At 32.9% G+C, this 7651-nt stretch overlaps 1 non-coding gene across 1 annotated transcript; it reads right to left on the bottom strand.

Moving 5' to 3' along the window:
• Nucleotides 1–6161: 6161 nt before the first annotated feature.
• LOC111765098 (small nucleolar RNA SNORA31) lies at nucleotides 6162–6294 on the bottom strand. The gene has a single exon (XR_002797533.1). It is a non-coding gene; the product is annotated as a small nucleolar RNA SNORA31 (small nucleolar RNA).
• Between the last annotated feature and the right edge of the window lie 1357 nt (nucleotides 6295–7651).

Here is a 7651-nt window from a genome sequence, read left to right as displayed (position 1 = left end):
ACAATGTTAAGTGGTAAGAATGCAGGGAAGCAAGAAAAAAATACAATTAATGTAACCTATGAACTATAGTTAACTGCATTTCTGTAATAGTCTTGCATCAATGCCAAAGATGTACTGTGTTAATGATGGGTGGGTATGGAGAAGGTATTCCAGGTGTACACTATGGACAGTGGTTGGTGGTAATAATCTGATGATATCATCTCATGGTCCATAACAGGTGTTCCATGGTGGTGTGGTGTGTTAGTGGATGCGTGTTGTATGGGAATTCTAGACATGTGCAGATTGTTTTGTATATTCACAACTTCTCTAATAAAAATATATTTCAAAAAAGTGAAGGGTAGTGTCAAGAGGGAATCTCATCCTAGCTCTAAGGAAAGACCAAGTTAGCTGGAACTTCAATCTTTAACTCCTTAAAATGCAATTTCCTTTAGAAACTGACCTAAGCTTTCAGCAAAGAATGTGGAATGAATAATTGGAACAAAGCAAGGAATTATGAAAAAGAATAAATAAACCCTTTGCATATACTAATGATGAGTGTTAAAATCAATATTTAGCAAAGCCAAAGCTGAAACTGAATATCACCATCATAGAATGAATTTTTGAGATACACAAATAAAGCTAAAACACATCTGAAATTTTTGAAACAGTATTGTAATAATATTTGTAAAATGATAATTTCAATTATTGTTTTATTAATAATATTTTATTGAATTAAAGCACACAAAAAATATTTATCCAAACTATCACTTGCTAATTTTTCCTGCAGACACTACATAGACTGTTTGTAAAAATACACAGATGCACACTTTAACAGAGGTCAGTGGAGGAGCAAGATATGTTTTAGTTCAATAAAACCTCTACAAGTTACAATCAAGGGTGATGTTGCCACAATTTTTAAGTCCTCATTTTTCTCTAAAGTTAACCAAATAAGGTAAAGGCATTTTCACGTTAACTGCTAACTCAAACAAATTAGATTTATAGTGATATTGCAATTTCATTAAACCAATGACACAAATTGATGCTTTATTCATGACTTGAAAAAGATGCTATTTCCTTTTGAGATCATGAATAAAACCAGGATACCCAATTTCACACTGTTATTCAACATTTCACTGGAAGTCTAGCTAGAGCAATTAGGGAAGAAAAACAAAATAAGGCATCCAAGTTGTAAAGGAAGGAGAAAACTTTCCCTATTTGCAGATGATATGATCTTACATATAGAAAATCCTGAAAAATCCACAGCAAAGCCACTAGGGCTAATAAACAATTTCAGCAAAGTGGTCAGGTAAAAGAGAAACATGCAAAAGTCAGTCATATTTCAATAATTTTCTAATGAACAATCCGGAGAGGAAATGGGGAAATAAGTTACAATAACAACAAAAGAAAGAAATATCTGGGAATGAACTTAACCAAAGATGTAAAGGACTTTTACATGGAAAACACAAAACATTGCTGAAATTAAAAAAAGGTGACCTAAATAAATGGAAGGATATTCTGTGTTCATGGACTAGAATCCTAAATATTGTTAAGATATCAAATCTACCTAAAGCAATTCACAGATTAAACAAAATCTCAATCAAAATTCCAACACTCTTCCTTGCAAAAATGGAAAATCATAAATTCATGTGGAAGAGTTATAACCAAAAACATCAAGAAAAAGAAAAGCAAAGTTGGAGGACTTCTAATAAAGTTACAGTAAACAACAGAGAATGGCCCTGGTACAAGGACAGACATACAGAACAATGGAATAGATTTGAGGGTTCAGAATTAAACCTCATATCTACAAAGAATTGATTTTTCACAAAAGTACCAATGAGAAAAGCATAATCTTTTCAACAAATAGTGGAATGAAAATGGGTGTTCAGAGTAACCACATTTCATTAATTGTTTAAATTGTGATTAATATTATTTATGGTATATATTTTAAAACATAATACATTTTATGTACCAAAAAATATTTTCATAAAATTTAAAATAGTTTTATATGAATTAGAAATCAATTTGAGATGCATATAGAAAATCTACATACAATGAACATAAAAATGATGATTTTCAAAGTACCTAATATATTAATACAATGCAATCTTTCTTTAAAGCACCTAGAGGTATACTGATATTTCACTTAGAATATTCACTATTTTCAATACATTGCAAATTAACATAACAAAATTCAACCAAAGATTTTTAGGAACAAAATATGAACACATAATTTATTTCTGCCTAATATTTTATTAAGAAAAGCAGTTTTATTAATTAAGTTAAAGGAGCTGTAGCAGTTTGGTATTGTTTATGAATTCCAAAAATAGATACTGGATTATGTTTGGAAACCAGTTTGTTCCTCTGGGCATATTAGATTATATTGGATTCAGAGGTTTCACTTCTACTTTATTAAATAATGATTAAGGCTTTGATTGCTACTTCAATAGAAGGTTGAGTCCCCATCCCCTTGGGAAACTGTACTGCAGAGAAAGGAAGCTGGAATTTTGATCATGGAGCCCAGAAAGTAAACACAGTGAAAAAGATAAGTGAGAAAGAACAGACATCTCCACTACACATGGCAGAGGTGCCAGGAAGAGAGAAGAGCTGTTCACCTGAGAGTCTACACCTGGCCTTGTGGAGACAGCAGCACAGCTAAGCCTGAAGATAAACAAGCCCCGGGAGGAGAGGAAGTCTGAACCCTTGCAGACATGGCTCCAACACATGGCAACAGAGTTTGGTGAGGGAAGTAACTTACTCTTTATGGCCTGTGACTGTAAGCTTCTACCCCAAATGAATACCCTTTATAAAAGTCAACAGATTTCTGGTATTTTGCATCAGCACTCCTTTGGCTAACACAGGAGCTGTACAAAAAAACAAGTTTTACAGAAAAATTAAAACATATCTTATTATTATTAGGAGAAAGTTCCTGTTCTGAATGTCTGAATAATTTAAAATGTAAGACTAGATAAAGTTCATTTTTAAAATAAGCATTAAAAAATATCCAAAGAAATGCTTTATGATTAAAAAACAATTGGCCTGTCTGAATGGACTGGGGGAGAGTGTGGACTGCAATGTGGACCACTGTCCATGTGGTGCAGTGGTGCTCCAGAATGTATTCACCAGGTGCAGTGGATGTGCTGCAATGATGGAAGAGGTTGTTGATGTGGGAGGGATGGGGTGAGTGGGGTGGGGGGTATATGGGGACCTCACATTTTTTGAATGTAACATTTAAAAGAAAATAAAGAAGAAAAAAATAAATTAATTTTTAAAATTAGGCAATGAACACAATGAAATACACTATATATTTTTAAATAGAACAATTTGTTTTCTGGGAAATGATGAGTTTAAAGATTCAAGTTATTATAATGACTTATAAGAAGAGAGAAACATAGGAAACATAGAAGAAACATATGGAGCATAAGAACCATAGAAGCCTTCTCTTATAAGAAGATCTAATAAGTTTGCTGATTCCATCATTATAAAATATTAAAGACATGGCAGCATACACAGGAGAAATTTAAGTTCCCCATTGAGCTCTACTTTTCTTTGAATTTAATGTTACTAACATCTAGATTGGTAAACAGTTCTGGAAAGGTTAATATATTAGTTTAAGCTTAGAAAGTAAAACAATAATCTATGTCATATTTTCAGTATCACATGATGCCATATGAAAGACGCAAAACAAAATTCTTAACTCACTTTAAATTTAATATAATAAAGAGTACAAAAGGAAAAAAAGAAAAAAGTCTTCTAATTAAAAAGTGAACTATAAATGCCTTCCTGGACTGCAATAAGTATTATGATTACTATTAGAGAATATTCCCTAATACTATTGAATTCAAATTCATGCTAATTTAATTTAATATTAATAATATGATACTTCCATGGGACAAATGCTTTCACCCAACTACCAGCATACCCAACTAATTTTCTCAGCTTCACCTATGATGTGCTTCCAAACATTTACTAACTCCCAGGAAACATCACCAACTATTCAAAAAGCTTAACTCCTATTTGGTCCAAAAAGAAGTTCCCTGTTAATAGCAAAGAGCTGTTTCTAGTCCCAAATTAACACAAGGGAGTTTCATAAAAAAAGAAATTAGATCTTTTGCCAAGAAACTAGATTCTTTAATGAACAGAACTCTTGAAAGATAGGGACATCCTCCCTACAGAGAAATTTTTTGGTTGAATTCTGAGTAAAACTTAAAAGTCAGATTTTAACAAAATATTTTCAACAGTGTATTTTGACCCTCTGTGAACTAGGAAATTTATTGTCAAATCAGCTGAAACTGTGGTAGTGTTCATCTACTCTCCTTCTGAAGCTATGTCAATCCAGTGACCATACCCTTCCCTGTACTAAAGTCGTCCTTTCTGCAACCTGTCTCCATCCTGCACATTCTGGTTAGAATTCCTGTCTGGATTCCTAATTCTACTAGCCAGATAATTCCTCTAGCCAATCTGGCTATTCTGTTTATCCCAATGACAAATACTCCTCCCCTGAACTGACCCTACTTTCATTTTCCACCTGACTGACTCAAAGTTAAATGCTTTCTTATTTATTTCAGATACCTAAACAGATTCTTTTTCAGTCAGTCCACCTGAGACTAGGTATGTTCCTTACTAAAGAAGTATTGTATCTCCAGTCTTCTCTTTATGACCCCATTACATTTCCGCCTTTTTTATATGGAGCTAAATAACGTTACTAGATCCAAGTGACCTCTCTAGTAAGACAATATCCCGAGTTGTTACATAAATCAACATATTTAACGTACATCAGCAATGCACATTAAAGTTAACTCATAGATTCTCCTAAGATCTGGGCAGATATTCTTTAACTTTTAACTCTAATGAAATATATCAAGCAATAACGCAGAACCAAAACTCAGCATAAGTGTTATTTATTCTATTTACTAAATACCACTGGCTCTCTGCCTTCTGAGCACATGGAAGATTTTCACATCTCTCCTTCTCTGAAGTTAGGCATGGCCACATAACCTATCTTTGGCTAGTAAAATGTTAGCAGACACATCGATTCCCAGCGGAAGCTTAAACAGTAAGTGCTATATTCAGCACTGTCTTTCCGTTACCAGATGATCACAAAAGCATGGATTAAGACTCTTTGTCCACTTTGGTAACAGAACAGAGACCATTATTTACCCACACTGGACATGAAGTATGAGCAAGAAATAATCTTTCATTGAATTAAACTACTGAGATTTTAGTTGTTTACTACTACAGCATTACCTAGCTTCTTTAGTCACTAAAGGGAGCTTCAGCGAGGGAGTTAGTCACACTTGTATATTTGATAGGCTATATTATCTGTTCAGTACCTATGGAATACTTTTAGCATGAAGCAATAAGACAAAATTCAATGTTATAATCTATTTAATATTATACAGAAAGAAAAGGTGATTTCTCCTTGTTTTCTCTGAAAGAAATTATTAATTTATAAACTTAATCTCCAAACTATTCTCTTCTAAAAAAATGGAACAACAAATCAAGGACAGTCTTTTGAGCAAGGCCTTCCCATACTATCCAGAAAGACTTCAACTCTCGATGGAAAAAAATAACATTAGAAACAGGAGTCAATTTAGACCCATACTCATACAAGTAACATAATCTATTAACAATCTATAAATTAATTCACCTGTATATTAAATAGCTATATATTCATTTGAAGATAAAAATGAATACATTTTATTAACAGTATTCAGTCTCTGCTTATAATAAACTAGTATAACATTCTAAATAACTGAGATTACAAATAAAATATTGAAATTTTATTTAGTGACATATTTCATGGTATATAATTATCAGCCCCTTGAGTAAAACATCTAATGTTCAAATTTCTTAAAACAACACATGTTGTCTTCAAATAAATACAATTCTTTGAAATTCCCTTCCAAAGCATATTTATGTTAAATCTCTACTCATCACTTTTTGATGGTATTGACAATATCAAGACAGGAAACATTTTTTGAAAATGAAGATCATATATGACTAGATGGAATGAGAGAACACAAGACTAGGAGCATATTCAATTTACTGGCTGTGTTCATTGTAGTAACACCTTTAACTGTATTACTATTATTTCTTTCATATTCTTCAAATTTGGTTTAAAATTTTTGCTGTTTTTATTTCTGAGTTATAAAGATTATTTCCCCTTCCCCATTTTTAGAATTTCCTGTATTCCCCCATTCAATCGTGGCTGCCACAACCAGACAGGCAGAAAGCACAAGGACCTTCTTTTTCTTGCATCTATGATGGAAACCTTAGCATCAGACATTAACTGCTCCAGGTCTGTCAGAGATACATTTAAAGTTTTTATTAATTTCATAAAATACTTTCATTTATGGTCCTACAGAGTTTTTCCAAATGTTATCTAATTTGTCTCTGTGCATATTAGTTGTCATAGAAATTTTTTGTTTTTCATAGTCTAATATCTCTGACCTTGTATTATTTGAGTTGCCATCATAAGGAGGAGGGGTGACTACGTGGTGAACACTAGGGAAATATTTTATAATTTAGATTTGTGAAAATTTCATTCAATTAAATTTGAACCAGGACACTATCCTAGTATGGATAATATTATTTTGCAATAAAATACTAAAATTCTACTGGCCCACTGTCTCTTTCTTCTTTTAAGTTTTCTTATACCCTACCAAAGGATCATAGATACTGAAAAATGAGTTTGTTTGGATGGATCGTTGTTAGTCAAAACCAGAGCTATGGAAAGTTTTTATCTTTGTGGCAGTATTCTCAGTACTTTTTATCTTCATAACAACTCACTAAGAAAGGTAACGTTATTTCTTCTCATTTTCCTGATGACAGAACTAAAATTTGGTTAGGCTGGGTAACTTGCCCAAAGTCATGAGAGTAAGTAAAAATAACTAGGACTTTGATCCAGAACTGATGACAAAGCTAATCCTTATAACCACTATTCAATAATTAATTCATTCAATTTTTATGAAGCACTACTATGCTCTTGTCTGTTCCAGATGTTGTAGGCACAGTGATAAGACAGACAAGAAGTCTCGTCTTCTAGAGCTTATAAATTGGTGAAGAAAGTTGGGTAAGTAGCTATAAATAAATCCATATGCATGCAAATTTAAAAATAAGAAAAGTTTAAGAAAATGGCAAATGCCATGCAGAAAATAAAGTAGGGTGATGTGATAGGGAGAAATTAGGAGCTGTTTCAGATAGGCTGATGATTGCCTTTCTTTAAAGGGGTATTTAAATTGAGGTAGAAATGACTAGACTCTGACCCTTTGAAAACCAGAGAATGAAAATTCTTGTGCAAATCCCCTTATTAGCAGAAATGAACTTGGTTTGCCTAAGGAGCCAAAAGAAGGACATTTGACTGCAGCACTGTACAGGTAGGGGAGGGGCAGTGGAAGAAGACCAAGGGTAATGTAAGAAGTTTGGTTTAAGACTAAGTGCAATGGGAAACTAATGGTTTTAAGCAAAAGGGTGTAAAAACAGAGTATAGGAAGGCAGACTTAGAAACAGGCAGATGTGCTAAGAGTGCAATCATGCATGAATAAAAGCACATATCTTGAAGTAAGGCTTTCACAGTGAAGTTGCAATGAAAAGGGCAGATTTGCAACATATTAGTAGAGTCAGTATGCTTATTTTCTTGATTCATTTATTGAATGAACACTATGAAAATCAT

The sequence above is a fragment of the Dasypus novemcinctus genome, chromosome 6 (genome assembly GCF_030445035.2).
Source record: "Dasypus novemcinctus isolate mDasNov1 chromosome 6, mDasNov1.1.hap2, whole genome shotgun sequence".
Classification (NCBI taxonomy): domain Eukaryota; kingdom Metazoa; phylum Chordata; class Mammalia; order Cingulata; family Dasypodidae; genus Dasypus; species Dasypus novemcinctus.
Note: the sequence above shows the minus strand (reverse complement) of the source record. Positions and strands in the feature narration are given on the sequence as shown.